The 19490-nt window shown below is 42.8% G+C and overlaps 1 long non-coding RNA gene across 1 annotated transcript; it reads left to right on the forward strand.

Moving 5' to 3' along the window:
• Window positions 1-2239: 2239 nt before the first annotated feature.
• On the forward strand, window positions 2240-19293 carry LOC120093712 (uncharacterized). Its single transcript, XR_005487331.2, has 3 exons — window positions 2240-2514; window positions 15067-15193; window positions 18677-19293. It is a non-coding gene; the product is annotated as an uncharacterized LOC120093712 (long non-coding RNA).
• Window positions 19294-19490: the final 197 nt, after the last annotated feature.

Raw genomic sequence — 19490 nt, forward strand, 5'->3', positions numbered from 1 at the left:
AGATGTCATGTGAGTGATATACTCGGACAAGAAAGAGAAGATACTGTCCCTATTTCCAGATGCTTCGAGTTGGAGCTAAGGTGAAGGTTAGTACCCATGACCTTCTGGGTTCAGGCTCCCTGAATCCCACAGTTGGTTACCAAGCAACCCTCGGCTGAGACTTATGCTTGGGGGACTGCCCAGTGGCGGAGCTCACAGTCATTCTCTGCCTCTTAGAATTTGTACCAAGATACTCTCTGTCTCATACGCAGCTGTTTTAGATCAGGTGGCCTAGGATTTGCATATATTCTGCAAATATCCCTTTTAATTAAAATAATCTCTAGATTTCTTATAATTAAATGCTCGGCACAATGTAAACGCCGTGCAAACTGATGTTACAGTGTACTCTTTCAGAATAATGAAAAGAGGTCTACAGATGCACATTTTTTTAAGAAAAAAAAAAAGCATTTTTCCACCCACAACTGCTTGAACACACAGATGTGGGTGGCCAGCTGCATTTGCCTTCCCAGCCCTTGTTACAGCTGGGTGCGGTAGGAGACTTGGCACTGTTAACTGGACACCTTAAGGACAGCTCTAGAAAGTCGAACAATCAGGCCTAGAAGGGCCTCTCTGGATGTGGTGACACCTGCAGTCAATAACGGAATAGGGAATGGTGGCAGTGTGGCTAGGCTGGGGCTAAGGAGGGCCAGACGTCTGTGGGCATCCATGAAGCATGCTGTAATGTCCAGCCTGCCGTAGGATGCTGCGGCCCCGGCCCAGCCTCAGACGGATGTCCTCCAGCCCTCCTGGGATGGGCCACACTGCCCCAAGCCCTTTCAACAACTTTATTCTCTTCCCAAAATCAGAGTCCCTCTGTACTTAAAACCAAAATCCGCTGGCACACTGGGACACACCTTTGATCCCAGCACTCTGGAGGCAGAGGCAGGCAGATCTCTGTGAGTCTGAGGCCAGCCTGGTCTACAGAGAATTCTAGTACAGACAGGGCTACACAGAGAAACCCTGTCTTTTAAAAAAAAAACAAAAAACAAAAAAAAACAAAAACAAAAATCCCTGACTGTCTTAGTTAGGGTTTTACTGCTGTGAACAGACACCATGACCAAGGCAACTCTTATAAGGATAACATTTCATGGGGCTGGCTTACAGGTTCAGAGGATCAGTCCATTATCATCAAGGCGGGAACATGGCAGCATCCAGGCAGGCATGGTGCAGGAGGAGTTGAGAGTTCTACATCTTCATCTGAAGGCTGCTAGAATACTGACTTCCAGGCAGCTAGGATGAGGGTATTAAAGCCCACACCCACAGTGACACGCCTACTCCAAGGCCACGCCCACTCCGAGGCCACACCCACTCCAACAAGGCCATACCTTCAAATAGTGCCACTCCCTGGGCCTAGCACATATACAAACCATCACACTGACTGATAATATGTCTATTTAAGTGAGCTATTTGCTAGCTTCCAACTGTCCAGAGCACTTCTCATTCATCGCACCTCACTTGCACAAGAACACAAGATCATCTGGGCTCAGGAGAACTCCCCTTCATCAATATGTATTTCCAATATATCTGCTTGAAGAAAAGCCACCTTCCAACTGCGGAACTCAGTTGCACGTCTATGAACTGTGAAGGTGCAGGCATTTGAAGCGACACTGTTTTGAAGAATGAGTTGACCTAACCGCGCTCTAGAGAGAGAAGACGACGACTCAGCCAGTGCTTTCCCATCCGTGATCATGAGCTCGGTCTGTGAATACCTCCAAGGAACCGACACTTCCCACAAAGAGATTCGTGCGGCTCACTGTACACTCCACCAAGAAATATGAGTTTGCACAAAGAACCCAGGCTGCAGGTGTTGCTCGAGTTGACCGGTAAACGGAGGCCCAAGTTGCAAAGGCAGACCATAAGACCACTAAACAGCTGTACGACTGATCAAAATTAGAGGTAGGGTCCCAGGAGCCATTGCGGGGAAGCAGGCACCTCGACTTCCGGGGGCGGAGTCGCTTCCTCTCTGGGTTAATCCACCAGTGCCTCATCTATTTCAACTTTCCTCATCTCTATAACTCTTTAAGCTTTCTGGTCGCTTTCCATTGTTCATCTTCAAGGTCGCAGTGAGCCCTTTATAGGCACCTATCTTGTCTGTGTGGTTCACTGTGCTCCCCTAATGGAAACAGTGCTAAGCAGGCAGTGGGTACCAAATAAATAACTCATGAGGGATGGGGGGAAAGGGGAGGGGAGTTAGCAAAACCATCGCATCTCTTTTAATCTCATTCCGAGCAATCTGTACGCTTTTCACCGTAAGTGTATCGTATTTTCTAATGGAAAAATATAGATGATCCCCGGCAATGTTGTGTGCTGGCAGGTTTTATAGGGGAGCGTTTGAGCACTAATGAACACACCTACAAAGCTGGATGATTCCGAATTCACTACGGGCAGGTGAGGATAATGCTGGGTTCATTATTCCGATTCTTTTCATCTGTGTTCCACTTTGTGACTGCTTGTGATTGGCCCTCTTCATACAACGTGAGTAACTTGGCAAAGATGGCTACCCAGGTCTTTGCCGAGCACTTGGTCATTATCTTTTACTATGCTTTCTGGATGGATTTCTCTAGTTGGAGGCTCAATTCAGATCCCTTTAAAGCACACTCTATCAAGGGTGATTGATTACTGTTTTAGTCAGGGTTTCTATTCCTGCACAAACACCATGACCAAGAAGCAAGTTGGGGAGGAAAGGGTTTATTCAGCTCACACTTCCACATTGCTGTTCATCACCAAAGGAAGTCAGGACTGGAACTCAAGCAGGTCAGGAAGCAGGAGCTGATGCAGAGGCCATGGAGGGACGTTACTTACTGGCTTGCTTCCCCTGGCTTGCTCAGCTTGCTTTCTTATAGAACCCAGGACCACCAGCCCAGGGATGTCGCCACCCACAATGGGCTGGGTCCTCCCACCCTTGATCACTAATTGAGAAAATGCCTTACAGCTGGATCTCATGGAGGAAATTCCTCGAGGGAGGTTCCTTTCTCTGTGATAACTTCAGCTTGTGTCAGGTTGACAGACAAAAGCAGCCAGTACAATTACCCTATGCAATCAACATTTTAACAATAATCACTGGAGTCACTGTCAATCACTTCAACATCCATGACTCACTCTGCAACGAAGAGAACCAGTCTTCAACCAGAAATGCATCCACCGGATCTGCTTTCAAAGACTCGGGGTCATCTCTCCAAGAGTTGGGTGCAGAAGTCTGTTTCTAGTCCACTTACTCTTCTGCCACAGCCATCCACGGGTGCATTCACAGACGTAGTCTGGGGGAGGGGGCATAGCAATCATCCTGAATTTTCAGAGCTTCACTTCACACTTGACATTTGGGGAAGGGACGAGGCTGGGCAATTAAAATATGGTTGGTCCCACCTCCTCAGAATGGAGGGAGATTCTCTCTGCTGTCTTGTCAGTGCCAGAAAGGGAGAACACGGAGAAACAGAATCCCATCAATCGGTGTTCTTCATGTACGGGAAAGGAGATGAATTTAATCTTCTCTTTAATTGTTTTCCCTGCATACAAGCTGAAAGCGAATGTGGAGCTCACAGATCTGCCTTTCTCTCCAGGAACTGAATTTTAATATCCAGGCAGGGAAGGTCGTCACTGCGTCTGCTTTGTGTGGACTAAATGTGGAGACAGTCTCAAATGTTTACACTCACTGGCAACTCAGCACTTTAAAGGGTAGGAGGGAAACCCGAATGCCATGTGCAGGTCCTGCGGATGCCTTCCACCCACTTGCTCCTCTCTGGAGGAGAAGAGCGTGACTGGACAGTGGAGACACTGTAGGGAGAGACTGTGAGCTCGCCAATCACTTCCCTGCCTCATGGAAGAGCGGGGATCTCTCCCGCCAACTGCCACCCAGCCTCGGCTCTACTGACTCGAGACTCAGAGAGGAGACTGGTATCACATCTACACTACAAATTCTGAAAGTAACAAAGTCACATTACCTTTCCTTGTCTGTTTTTATCTATTTTTATTAGGGGAGCCAATTTAATTTCAACATCTGAATCTAAATAGTATGGGGAAGACTTTGTTAATTAAGCCTGTCATATTTTAAAAATGAGGTTTTTTCCTCCCTTAAATTCTTGCTCCTGCTGTATTGATCTATTCTGTTACCAAGATGAAATAACTGAGGTAGAATGTTTTGTTAAAAGAATAAGGAAGAGAAGGAGTGGGGAAGAGGAGGAGGAAGAGGAGAAAAAAATTGGAAGTATGAAGCTGTTGTTTGGAGTTAAATTCTGAAGGCTCAAGGAAAGAGAGCTACGCCTGGTGATGGCTTTTTTTGCCAGCACTGTCCTAAAACCACAAACACAAAAGGAATCAAAGGCCAAGAAAAAGGGAGCATCTCTGGTCTCTTCTAGAAACTCACTAGGATCTGGTCATGGGTATTGTATAATCGCTTCCCAGAAGCCCAACTGTAAGCCTCACAGGTCCTTTAACTTTCGCCCCTCCTGACAGCTTGTGAAATAAATCAAATTTCAACGCATGAAGCCTTGGGAGACACTCAGTCCATCTGGCCCATGGCACTCGGAAGGAGATCTTTCTTCCAGGGATTGCCATTCTCAGAATTCTTTCTCAGACATTGCTTCTGGTACGGAGAGAATGTTTTCTGGCTGGTGTAGCAAGTAATTCTTCAGAACTACAACTGACTTAGAGTTCCTCTCCTCATAATTTCTGTCCTCGGGGGTCCTTTTACACAAGCAAAAACTATTATGACTTCAAAGCGCTTTGCTCATGTGACCCGCATGCTATGACTAACCATATCAGGAAGCAACATAGAAAATTCAAATTAGCTATCCCCTTATTTTAGAACAATAACAAATATATTATATTACCACTCTGTTAACATCTGTATTCATACTTTTATGAAATTTCTCCAAAGCAAAGGAAGCTTTTGCAGGAAGGACAATGCTATTGTATATCTGTTCTAAGCTACTGCACTGCCAGGCTCACAGACCAACTCTGTTTCTCTGCAGTCCCGCTCAGGACCTACGGCAATACCATCTTAACTGAGCACATGAGGAACAGGCTGGTCTTTTGTCGATTTGTAAGTGAAAGGGGGTGTTGTTTTAAAGTCTTTCTAGACCACAATAGCCTTCTTTGATACTGTGCCAGAGTTCAACAAATGGTAGTTTCTTGGTAGTTCCTAGCAAAGTGGAATTGGAAACAAGAACAACTTCTTATATCTTGCTAAGTCAAAACCTGGTCTGCCTTCTACTTAAATATATATATATATATAAATATATATATATATATATATATATATATATATATATATATAAAATTTACCGGTGCATATCCGTAAAATCACATGCTGGTTATTTAGAGAATACTGATTTACTGACTTGCGCAGCTCTGCCAATATTGACATACCTCCTTATGTTGTAGAGCGTTATCAAACATCGTGGAGCTCTGGACACTCTTTTGAGGCTGAGGGTGGAAGGGCAAATACCTGAGTATGATCTAAGAAAGCAAGGCTTGGCTTCGTGGGGTTAGAGCATAGGCCTGACGCCCCTTTAAGACACTGTTCATGCCCGAAGAGCTCAAACCAAAATCAGCAGCCTACAAAGTCAGCTCACGTCTCCCTGCAATTGGCTCTCTCTGGAAGAGTTAAGAAGCAATGCTGTGCTGTGGCCTAACTACACACAATTTATGTTCAGAACGAGTACCCAGCATCCTCTCTGCTCTCTGTCACCTAAGCTACCCCATATTCAATTGCATGGTAGAGAAACTCCGCATCACTCTGAAATGAAACAAACGTTCAGTGTTTTCCATTGTTCATGAAGGCTCCTCTCTGGGCCTCTGTTCCCCACTCCCTAGATCCCATGGTCAGGAAGCCGCCCTCTCTCCTTACAAAGCTCACATCCGGAGGGTGATTTTGTGCCGGCTCTTTTCCCAAACCAACCTCAGTGCCCCTGGTCTCCAGACCACGCTTCGAGAATGAGACCTGGAGAATGAGCTGAAAGTCCTTCTGCCTCAAATCTCACATTCACAAACTAAGCAAAGAGAACTTTTAGCCAACGAGTTGTGGTGGCATCAGCAGCTAAACTGTCTTTATGGGAAGATGATTTTCTGTCCTTTCTTGTCAAATATTTTAATTAGTACCGAGCTTCATCTTTAGAAGTCAACTAAGGCAACTCATGAAAATGACCTACTGTGAGCACTAAGACTGTCTCCCATCAGACAGCTGGTGAGAAGCTGGGTTGTGTCAAAAGCCACAAAGCTTAACAAAGTCAAACAAAGAAGATGTTTTATCCAGATGAGTTCTAATTGCTTTAACCCATATCCAAAGTTTCTGTCTGGTATAAGGATATTTTAGATATCCTATGAAAGGGTCTACTGAAAGGGGATTTTTCTACTATACTAACATCTTTCCTCTGGAAGTATGATTTGTGGTCACAGAGTTTAATAGGGATGAATTATTAAAGGGGCCACAGAGTCCAGTGACCTCATGAAGACTGAGCAAAGGGGAAAAGCTAAACCAGGCAGCCACGCTAAGACTGGGCTGCCTGAAACTCAGATCACATGGCTTCCAGCCCAGCACCCTCCACATAAACTGAGAGCTCAAAAACTAAAGTATTTTATCTTACCTCTATTTCTCATCTGCCACCCAATCCCAATCACAGAGATGTAAAATTGAGTCCATAACTTTAGAAAAAAAAAGAAGTTAGACGTTTTGTCATGCAAAAAAATCAAATGGCGATTCTTAAAGTACATTTTGAGCCTAAGTCAGAGGTGACATTTTACTGATAAGGGAAAAAATGGATATTGGAATAATTTTGTGATGTTCTTATACGTTACAAAGCTAGCCACAGTTGAAATTATTATCTATTTTATCTGTCTTGATGATATTCTTTCAAATATAATAAACCAGGACTCAGGGTCTTGAAATAGGCAATAAAACTGATACTTACAAAAATGACTGAGGATAGGTGGAGTGCCATTAATTAAGTAATAATCCCTTGGAAATCAGTCATTACCAGCAGTTTTTTGCTATGGGCCATTAACACTCTAACTAGCACGTCATTAATAGTGGTAATAACCAATTCTGAGGGGATTACTGCTCGAATAAACTATATATAATAATTTTAAACTCCAAAAGATTCCACACTTTTACGTTAACCTTTGAATCAGAAGTGTGTGCGGACAAAATTATCCAGCTCATTTTTAAAAACATAAATATCGCCCTCCTCCCTTTGTCTGTTCCCATGCCTTCGCCTAACTTGTCTGAGCATCTGAGGATGGGGTTGTGCATATTGCCGGAATACAGAGGGACGCTCCATCCTTTGACACGTAGATCTATAGGTTAGCGATGTCTGCACTGTCTTTGTTCCTAAGACCAAGCGTTACTGTTCACTTCACCTGCAAAATGCAAGCTCACTTGGAATCCATTTTTGTCCACTGAGTATCACGTCACTAATATTTTTCGCACTACAGAAATTTTGCATTAATCACATATGTATATGCATGCATACATGTATGCATTGGTGATGACGGTGATGTAATGTTCTGTAGGGACAAAAGCAACAGCCAATGTGGGAACAGACTCGAGTGGCTGAGGCAGCGAAAGCACCCTGACTACTGATTATTGGCGTAGCTCTAACCTTGCTGCCTTCTGCTCTCCCAGGCCCTGTTGGAATGCTCCAACAGAGATTTGGACAGAAACTTCTAAAAAATATTTCTTTCATTTTTTTCTGAGGTTATAATTGCATCCCCCATGTTCCTGACCTCTTTCCAAACCTTTCATATAACCCTCTTGCTCCTTTTCAAATCCATGGAGTGTTTTGTGTAGTTATTACACACACACACACACACACACACACATACACACACACACACACACTCCAAAAAGCATAAATAGACCCTGCTCAGTCTGTATAAAGTTATCCATCTGTGTTTTCAGGGCTGACCATTTGCCAATGGGTAACCTATTAGTGTGCTCTTCCCTAGGGGAATACCTTGCCCTTGGCATCCCCCAGCTCTTTGTGTAGTACGGAGGCCCCCTGGGCTCTCATCCATTTGGCATGTCTGCTTTTGTTCATGTTTGGGCAGTCATGTTGGTAAGGCTCTACGAGTGTAGCTTCTGACATCACTAGGAGGTACAGTCTCACTCCCTGGTCCAATGGCTCTCAAAATCTTCCTGACCTCTCTTTCACAATTACCCTTGAACCTTAGATGCAGTAGGACAGCGTATTGTAGATGTATCCACGGGAACTGGGCTCCATAACTCTGCACTTTGATTGGTTGCATTTTTCTGTAATGGTGCACATCGGCTGCAAATCCTTTGAGAAGAGACAAGGACTATACTTATCTGTGATTATAAAATTGTAACTTAGTCACATGTCATATAAATCTAGGAAATTGACAGTTATAGGTTCTCTAGCCCTGAGTAGTCGGCTAGGTTTCCAGTTCCGGGTGAGATTTTTTCATTGTTGAGAGAGTTTCAAATCCCATCAGAGAGCTGCTGGGTCACCACAAAGGTATGTGTATCACAGCTATACCCTTGGGGTTCCTGTGCCATAGAGGTCATTGTGAGTCATTGGCCTCATAGCTGGAGAGAGACTTGATGTTCACTTCCATCCCTTGGAGGCTGACACGGTGTCTTCCTGTACCATGAAGCTAGTCCTCAGGAAGGAGACTTTCAGTCATGTCCAGCTTATAGGCCTCTGCACCCTTGTGTCTCACATGCATGGTATCCTCAGCAATAGGGACTTACACCTTCCACCTCTGGAGAAGAGGGCAGCCTGGGGTAATAGCAATACTCTATAATATTTTGAGATTCTCTTGGACAACCCTGACCAACAACTTAAAGAAAGGCTTCTCATACCTGATGGGGGGTACTTGGTCTTTGGCTTTTAGACACAGTACCATGATATATATAAAACATATATATATATCATATATATCACATATATGCATATATAACTATAATATATAATAATATATTGTATTAATATACATTATATTAGTAAATATTACAAATATATTAATATATATTACACACATACACACCTTAATATAGGTGTTTTAGGTAGATAGTTAATAGCATGATTCCTTATTACTCTTTCAGACAACTTTACTGTGTCCTTTTATCTCCTTCTTCTTCTGTATTTATTTTCCTTTCCTCCCCTAATTACTGCTTGTGGGGTTGCAAACTGGTGCAGCCACTAGGAGAATCAGTGTGGAGAATCCTCAAAAAATCCAAAATTAAATCTGCAGCGTGAGCCAGCCGTAGCATATGTCCTGGGCATATTCCCAAAGGACCCCACAGCCTACTCCACAGACCCTTGTCAGCCGTGTTCACTGGTACTCTGTCCTCAATAGCTAGGAAACGATCCAAATGTCCTTCAGCAGAGAAACGGATACTGAAGGTGTGGTCCATATATACCACGGAATACAATTCAGAAATAAAGAAAAAATGAAACCATGACATTTGCAGGTAAACAGAAAGGGTGGAACTGGAAAAGATCATACTGAGTAAGATAGCCCAGATCTGGAAAGAAAAATGGCACACGTTCTCTCTCCTCTGAGGCTCTGCCACTCTGATATGTCCCTGAAGCATTGATTTCAAGTGAGAATACATAGAAGAAGAAAGAGGGACAGGCTGTTCACCACCAAGCATTCCACACCCAGATACTGCACCAGTTTCAGTGCCTCCAAAGGACAAATTTCTCTCCTTAATTTAACAGCTAGTATGATTTACAAAAGCATCCTACTTACCCCCTGAAACTTAGGATACATTTTTCCTTGTCCTTATGAAGATGTTCAAATATTCATAATCAGATTTCTAAACAGGATCTCATTACTAAAAAAAGAAACTCTCGTGTTTTTATGTCCTTGCATGTTTTAAAGATGAAGCTAAATAGAAAATTGTCCTCCGTTTGAACTAAGTGACAGAAAAATTACTTTATTAGTCAATATTCCTGAGTGCATCCTTCCTAAACACCAACTATTATATTACCTCCATCTATTTAAGGAATAATAATAATAAAATCTTGCTTTCTGAGCTGCGGGGCTTTTAAAAAAAAATCTAGTCAAGGCCACTGTTCAATACAAGGCTGCTTAGAAATTTTAAAACAACACTGCATTGAAAACTCAGATCTTTAGACCTTTAGGATTATTTAACAGTCACCTAATATTAAACAGAAATATCTAATTCTTAAAATTCTCTCTAGTAACTATCTCTGTACCTCTTCTCTGTAAGTAGTCCTTGAAATTACGTTCAAAGAATATCACCATCCCAGTCTATGAAAAATCCCCAAGAAAGCACTGCACCCACCCCCAGGAATCTTTGTACCACCTACAAAACCTGCTCCATATGCAGGCTTCCCAAGTCCTCCTCCAGGGTCTAGCCTAGTGTATACCCATGACATCCTCAGCCATGCCTTTTCACAGTTTACCAGATTTAGCCTGGGTCCCACACAGGTTACCAGCCTAGTCTGTCCTTCCATGCCTGCTGTGATGACTATATTTGGTTGTCAACTACATTTAGAATAAACTAAAGCCTAAGCAACAGAGTATGTCCGTGAGGAATTTTTCTTGGTTGAATGATGTGCGTCATTATCCCATCAGCTCTGTTCCTCTGAAGAACCCTGATAGCGCACCTGCCTTCTGTTGGTGTGGTCTTTCTTCCCACTGCATAAAGATGTTTTTCTGTATTTTCAGTTGTTCATTCTGTACCAGCAGAATTAACAGCTAAGTGCTCACAGGATTTTGATATTGCCATGCCCCATCACCAGGTTTTTTTGTTTTGTCTTGTTTTGTTTTGTTTTGTTTTTGTAAATGTTTGTCCTTCCACACCTGCCCAAAAGATGAAGTTCAGGCAACCCTCAATGCCGTAGACAACCAATGAGACATACCAGGCATCGTCTTATTGCTGATTGGTTATAATGAAGACCCGTCCACCAATAACTGGGGCAGGAAGTAAGGGGGTGGAACTTCCGGGCAGGCAGGGACGCAGGTGAAAAGCAAGCAGAGGTGAGAGAATTGATGGAGACCCTGGAGAGAGCGGAAGGAATAAAACAGTACAGAGCTGTAAGAAAATAGTGAGAACCACATGGGGAGATGGGATGGTGGAAAAGCCAAGGATAATTTAGGTAGATAGCTAGGAGACTGCCCCAGCTAAAGGTCCGCGGCTTTAAACTACATAGAAAACTCTTGTCTTGTTTAAACCTCAAGTGGGTCCTTAAAAGCCCTGGAATAGGCCTCACTACAGAGATCTATAGGCTTGGTCCAGATTCGTACCAGCCTATGCTGCTAACTATAGGACTCTACCATGCCATGTCCACACTTTTCCTCTCAAACTTATCTCTTTGCCTTGAACCAAAAGCAACGTACATCCTTTATACCAGTCCTGTCCCCTCTGCCCACCTGACTACATTCCACCCAAGACATTTTTAACTCTAGACTCTACTTGCCCATTTCCTCATCTCCCTCAACTTGATTATCCATAACAAACTCAGAACTAACAAAGGAAAGTCTGAGTAGCCCAGATATCATCACAGGAATACCAACAATATGAAGTCAAACCAATCGGTTATGCAAAAGTGCTTACCAAAGAGTATTGCATGTATGAACTCCAGAACACAGAACTTAAAAGAACAATTACAATCTCCTCAAAGACTTCAATGAATTTAAAGAAACAGATTCCTAAAATCAACGAGAAAGAGCTTATGGAGACAAATATCTGAGTGATGTCCAAAGAAACACAAATAAAAGGTGGATAAAAATGACAAAGACAATTTAAGATATGAGAATGTAATTCAACCAAGAGATAAAGAAAACCCTTGCAAGTAGAATGAATCAAACAGACGGCATAATATCAGGACTTAAAGATAAAATAAAAGATCTAGACCAAACAAGCAAGAAACATGAAAAAAATATTTTTAAAAAATGAAAGGGACTCACAGGAAGTACAGAACACTGTGAAAAAAAAACAAACCAAAACAAAACAAAAACTTTGAATAAGAGGCATAGATGAGGGAGAAGAACTCCAAGTCATTGGCATAGATCATTCTTCAACAGGATCATTGAAGAAAACTTCCCCAAACTAAGGATACACCAATATAAATATAAAAAGCACACAGAATTCCAAATAGACAAGACCAGAATAGAAAACCCCCACATTATATCATAGTTAAAACACTAAATATACGTAATAAAGAAATTATATTGCGAGCCTCAAAAGAAAAAAGGCAAGTGACAAGCCAAGGAAAGCTCATCAGAACAACAACTGACTTCTAAGTGGAATCTTTGAAAGTCAGAAAAACCTAGAGCAGCACACTCCAAGTCTGAAAAGATTATGAAATCGGCATAAAACACTACATACAGCAAAACTACCTACCATGATGGATGGAGGAAGAAAAACCTTCCATAGCACAAACAAGCCTTTAGAAAGTGAATATCCAACACACCAAACCTAAAGAAAAGGAAACATTCTATCAGGCTGAAGAGACTCCTGGAAACAGCAGGGAGACTATGGAAAAGAACATGAAGCCAAGATTATGAAAACACAAAATACCACTGAGAACACAAACACCACCAACTATCAACAACAGGATGACCACCAGTAACACAGACATTCCGAAAATAACTTTGAGCATCGGTGGCCTCAGTTCTCCCATCAAAAGACACTGACTGACTGAAAAGATCAGAATAATGAGATCTGCTGCCTACAGGACACTGTAGTTTTGAAGACTGGCACCACCTTAGAGTCAAAGGATGGACAAAGGGACTCCAGTCAAAGGACATTCCTATCCTAATAGTTGTCAAAATGGACTTCAACCTAAAACTAACCAAAAGAGAAAAGGACAAAGCCACACGATCATCTCAATACATGCACTGTTGCTGGGATTGCAAACTGGTCCAGCCACTAGGGAAAGCAGTGTGGAAAATCCACAAATCTACCATATGACCCAACTATACCACTCCTTGGCCTATGTCTAAGGGACTCTACATCCTACTCTACAGATACTCACTCATCTAGGTCTATACCTGTTCTAGTCACAAGAGCTAGGGATCGGAAACAACCTAAATGTACAACTGATAAACGAATAATGAGAATGTGTGGAATACTACTCAGCTGTGAAGAAAAACGAAATAGGAACTTTGTAGGTAGACGATGAAATTAGAAAAGATCGTATTTAATGAGGTAACCCAGACCCAGGAAGACAAACATCACATGTGCTCTCTCATCCGAAGCTCTTGCCCCAAATCTTCAGATGCGTGTACTTAGCCTGTAGGAACTACAGAAGCCAGGAAAGTAAAGTGGGACCATTTTTAAGGCAGGGAAGTTGGGAAGCAATAAAGAGGGGAATAGTGGGGTAATTTGGTCAAGGAAGTGGGGGAAGGGGAGGACTCCTTAGGGAAGTAAGCACAGAAGAAAGTAGGATGGACAGTAAAGGGAAATAGCAGGATACAAATGATCTGATGGGAGAAACAGGAAAAGTGGGGGGCTCCTTAGGGATGATTGAGGGAGGTAAAAACAGGAGAGAGAGGGGGAGGTAAAACAACAATATGAACAGCTGAAAAAGCCACCAGGAATCATACTAACCATTTACCTAAAAAAACTATAATGCACATAATTTAATGTATAAATATACATGTATAGTTTTAAGAAACTTTTCTCATCTACATTCATGGCACCATCCTCAAGAACCAACGATCGCAAAAATAAAACCCTGATGCCGGACATAAGAAGCCCTCTTTTGACTTGATAGCCAGAGCTGTTCAAGAGATTCCAAAAACACGTAGCCTATCGCTGTTGCCCACTGCCCTAGAGATAGATGGCAAGACTCTATTGCCAAAGATGCCAAGTACCTCAGAAACAGGACCCAGAGAGCCCTGAGCTGGAACTGACCTGAATGTTCCCTTCCTGGGGACTAGCTCTGATGGTACCAGAAAGTACCAAGCAAGCTTCCAAAGGAGGAAGGGAACCAACTACCCAGCTATAATAAATATGAATCACATCAACAACCACCATGGCAGGATAACCCTATTTCGGTAATAATGGTACATACGCCTTGGTGGTAACCAACAGCTCCCTAATTGGACTTGAGATGCCCCCAATATGAGGGATACCATGCCTCATAATGGAAACTTAGCTACCTATTCAATGCCAGGGAAATGTTTATTGGAGGCAAATCTACAACCATTAACTTAATAAACCAGCACAGTCCCAAACAACAGTGTGTAAACCTTGGCCCTTATACCCACAGATAACTGTAGCCTTCACCCCTCATTGAGGAAATGTCTCTTTGCAATAGAGAGAGATCATTACGGAAAACTACAGGCAATCAAAATTCAGAGTTGCGCAGCCTGGTGCCAGTGGACACACCTGGGAAAACCCTACCTCACTTACGGCTCAGGGAACATTGCAGAAGAGGGCATGGAAAGGTGGCAATAGCCAGGGAACCAGGAACTTTGCTGTGAAATCATGTCTCCTAATAACATCAGAAGCTATATTCATATTGCCTCGCCAACCCAAAGGTGAGCTGAACAAAGACGACACCAACGAACATGCCAAAATGGATGGGGACAGACACATGGGGCCTCAAGCTGACACAAAGAACTACAGTAACTGAGTTAATCTGGGAAGGGCACGCTAGTAGTTTATTTAGTGCCAAACGGTCAGCTCTGAAAACATGTACACATACACATTATATGGACTTGATAGGTTATGTTTAGGAACATATAACATTATATGGACTCAACAAGTTTATACACACACACACACACACACATATGTATATTTGTGCAATAGAAATTAAGAAAGAAAGAAAGAAAGAAAGAGAGAAGGAAAGAAAGAGAGAAGGAAAGAAAGGGAAGAGGTATACAGGAGGCTTTGTAGGGAGGAAAGATAAGGGGGAAAACACACAAACAAAAAAGAAAACAAGAAAGAAAGAAAACAAGCAAGAAAGAAAACAAGCAAGGAAGATCTTCAGTTTTATGTTTGACAGCCCTTGTGACAGTGTGTAGCATTGCTCATAGCTTCACCACAAATTTTAAATTAAGGACCCATTTGTTGTCTTGAACTAGGCGACAGAATCATATCAGCAGCCACCAACCCTGGAGTGACCGCTAAAGGTACTAAAAATGGAGGGGCATAAACTGTTGTCTGAACAGCCATGGAAGCCTAATGAAGATTGGAAGAGCCGCCTAGAAAGTAAGGTATCTGAGGGAAATCCAGAGGGAAAGGAACCCTAGTGGTGCCTGTGAAATGTCTTATCTCTCTGTCTGTCGTTATTCTGTATGACAGAGACCATAAATTCGTCTTAAGCTACAAGTCCCCATCTCAAGAGGATTATATGATTAGAAAGAAAACAATGTGTTATACAACTGCCCATGCCCCTAGATCCAAAGTAATGTTTTATGCTAGTATGTCTCTTCCCTTCTTCCACCAGTGTTTCTCTTCTTATCTCTGCCTCTGTCTCTCTGTCTCTGCATATCTGTGTGCATGTGTGTGTGTGTCTTTCTTTCTCTCTGTCCCTCTCCCTGTCTCTGTCTCTTTCTATCTCTTGCCGTCATCCTTTATCATATATTTTGTTAAAAGTTAACATTTAATGATAATTCTGTGATAATTTTATGATAAAGAGTAAGCAAATGATTTACTCAGGTTTTCATGCTTAAAAAAAAAAAAAAAAAAAAAAACCTCAGAAATACATACTTCAAAGACAAGTAGAGAAGATGAAACTACCAGTCCTCTAAATGCATTGGATGTAAGCATAGACCATACCGAGAAGGGAATGTGGTGGAGAGAAGGCCAGTGCAGCCTGTAGGTGGGGAGTGCTAGAGCTGAGCTACGGGTGAGGAATTCTGGAGCTGAGCTGCGGGTGGGGAGTGTTAGCTGACCTTCAGTCTAGACCACCTCAATTCTGGGTTCAGTGTGTCCATGTTCAATACAGTAGCAAATATCTGCTCCGTGTTAAATATAAATATAAGTGACTATGTGCTTGTGAGTAACCAGGGTGTGTATATCAAAGAACTAACTGATACCCCTTTGGCAGGAGTGTACTAAGACCCTCATCCTCAGGCTTCCTGGGCCAACAGCACCGTTCATTCCCAGCTTAGCTGTTCTTGTCCATCTTTCCTCTGTCTCTGAAGAGGAAGGGAATATTAGGCCCACTCTTACTCTAGAATATGGGGTAAGCAAAGAACAGAGAAGAAACATTCATTTGCCTAATATCTGAATTGTCATTTTGAAGAATGAGGAATCATTGAACATACATCATTTGAGCGACCAGTGAGAAAGAAATAAAATACCAGCCACTGCCTCTCCCAATCCACTCTCACTTTGCAAGAGCAAAAACCATCTTCAGAATTTCCCCAGCCATTTCCTGGAATCCCTAGAGGATATCTGGAATCTGCTGATACATGTTATATATCCTCTGAGATATAGCAATTCTATATGCAATGAATCTAGAGTCTAACAACTCTGCCAAATTACATATGTGTGTACACTCAATATATATGAGTGTGTGTATACTCAGAACATGTGTGTGTACTCAGATTATATGTATTAGAGAGAAAGAGAAAAAGAGACAGACAGAGAGAGAGAGAAAGAAAGAGCTTGGAATATATGTGTATGTGTGTGCACTCATAATATGTGTGTGTGTGTGAGTGTGAGAAAGAGAACTTAGAATATGTGTGTATATATGTGTATGTACTCGTGTGTGTGTGTGTGTGTGTGTGTGTGTGTGTGTGTGTGTGTGTACTCAGACTATACTACTCTGAACAAATTATGAAAGGCCACGCCTTGGTTCCATTCTGCCATGGAAGAGGGCACATGAATTTTCATAGCCACAGAACAAAGAAGGCCAAAACCAATACCCAGTAAGTCAGCTAGAACATTGGAAAGGGAGACACTAGCAAAGAAACATTTTCTATTGATTTCATATATGAATCTGAGCTATAGGCTCGGTGGGGTTAAAGGTCAACTAAGCCCAGCAATACATTCCATGAGTTTAGTTTAATCGTAACGAGAACACTAGGACAAAAACAGAGGTGGAGAGGGAAGGGCAACCAAGGGGACAAATGCCCAAGCTGACTTTCCCTTCTGACCTGCAGTATTATCTCTCCATGGGGTCCTGCTCCACCAAGGTCACAAGTCTGCAGCATCTTTAATATAATTAATATAATAATACAAACATTAACTCCACCCTCTAGAGTCTGCAGAACAGCTCACTCATGTGCCAAGGCAGAAAGAATTCCTCCCTAGCTTTGGACACTAGTGAGAAAGGAGGAACTCTATTCTACATAGCAATGCCTTACAGAGCTAGGGTACACTAAAATCTTGTGGTATTTGGGGATATCCTCTTTCCTGCTTTCTTTTTTTTTTTTTTTTTTTTTTTGGTTCTTTTTTTCGGAGCTGGGGACCGAACCCAGGGCCTTGCGCTTCCTAGGCAAGCGCTCTACCACTGAGCTAAATCCCCAACCCCTCTCTTTCCTGCTTTCTAATGAGAGAACCATTCCGCAGAACAAGAGATCAGGCTCACAAACCACGTGGAGATCAGCTTCCCGGATTCTGACATGCCTTTGAGCCCAGCCTGTATGTTCCCTTCCATAAAAGTCACTCCTCCCCTCTTGCAAGCATACCTAGGTCTGCCTCTCCCAGTCCCCAGAATGCATTTCTACTGAAAGAGAAACTGCACTCCCACAATCCATTGCAATCTGCTGGATTTGTAACACTCAGAGCCATAAACTACCATGTCACATAGCTTTAAATAGAGACCCCTGTAGCCGCTGGGTTCAATAGACAGATGAGGTGAAGGTTCTGGGCCTGAACAGGTTTGCTCAGAAACCTGGCAGCAACAATTACTAACCTCCCATCCTGTACCCATGCCTTCCTGGTGCACAACACACTCTAAGAGTTCCCACAAGCCCCAAGCCACCTCTGCAATGCCCTGCCTCTCTTCCACTCTAGAAGAGATGCTCAAATGTCCAGGAGTATGAATGATGTGTAATGTCAGACGGAAGCTTCGTTGTGCCGCAGTCCACTGAAGCAACGAAACGTTCAGTGTTAGCTCCTATACCCCGCGTATCAATCCAATGGCAGGGAAGAGCAGCTCATTCAGACCCATCAGACTACCAAAGCAAACACAGCCAACCCGGGAAGAAGAGGAACTGTACTGAAAGTTCCAGCGGGGGCTGGAGAGATGATGGCTCAGTGGTTAAGAGCACTGACTGCTCTTCCAGAGGTCCTGAGTTCAAATCCCAGCAACCACATGGTGGCTCACAACCATCTATAATGGGATCTGGTGCCCTCTTCTGGTGTGTCTGAAGATAGCTACAATGTACTCATGTAAATAAAATAAATAAATCTTAAAAAAAAAAAAAGAAGAAGAAGAAGAAAGGTCCAGCGGGCTCGACCACGGCAGCATATGCCTGGAATTCCAGCACGCAGGATGGTGAGGCAAGATGATCGCAAGTCTGAGGCCAGTCTGATCTACATAGCAGGGACACAGTCCAGCCTGAGACCTTGTCCCAGAAAGACAGAGGGAAAAGAAGCATAGGGAAGGGAGGAGGAGAAGAAGAAGAGGGGGATATCAAGAACACAGAAAGGTAGAGTAATTCTGGACTTCAGAGAGAACTTAAAAGCTGACTAGACTCCACTTCCTGTTTCTCATAGCTGTTTCTGCCCTTCTTCTAGAACCCAGCTTCCTCCACATTGTGTAGAACATGGCTACTCAGAGGTCCGACAGCCAGGCTCTCGGGGCCGAAAAGACTTTCTGCGGTCACCAGACAAGAAGTCCAGAAGAACACATAGGTCATCAGCAAGAGCCACAAACAGCCAACCAAACTCCTGAGTCAAATCCAAAGGAGATGCTACTTGTATGTGTTACATTCACAGAGCTCTCATCCTGATCGTGATATTTACTGAACTCAAAGGGTAAACCTAAAAGAAATAAGTGATAAAAAAAAAAAAGGTGAAATCAAAACTCAGAAGGATAGACCAAAGAGCATTTTTGTTCTATTTTGTTAAAAATATAATCAGATACTAGGCTTAAATCGGAGTTGGGTTGAATCTCAAGAGCAGCGGAAGTGAAAGGAAGTTGTTTGTTGACAGTCTGACGGTGGCCCTCGCTAAGACAGGGATCCCCACCTTTAATAATAACCAACGATGCGTACACCACGAGGCTCGCCTCTCTTCTAATATTATGGTTAAAATTGTGCCGGCCGAATCAAATGCAATTACCGCTTAAGGCGGAATGGATGGAAACCCCCAGCTTCTGCACATTAGAAAGATTCAGTGGATGAGGGGAGGAAGGAGGAAGACGTAATCATGTTTTTATGATTATTACTTGCATTGTTATCATTCGGGTTATTATAATTATCAGTATGATAATTACTTTTTTATTGATACTTCCTTACGTTTGTCTTGAGATGGAGACAATAACTGCCCGGCTCTCCCTGTAAAAGCGCCAAGGGAGTAGTTGTAAGTGACAGCGTACGAGTCCTTTTCT

The sequence above is a fragment of the Rattus norvegicus genome, chromosome 7 (genome assembly GCF_036323735.1).
Source record: "Rattus norvegicus strain BN/NHsdMcwi chromosome 7, GRCr8, whole genome shotgun sequence".
NCBI classification, from domain to species: domain Eukaryota; kingdom Metazoa; phylum Chordata; class Mammalia; order Rodentia; family Muridae; genus Rattus; species Rattus norvegicus.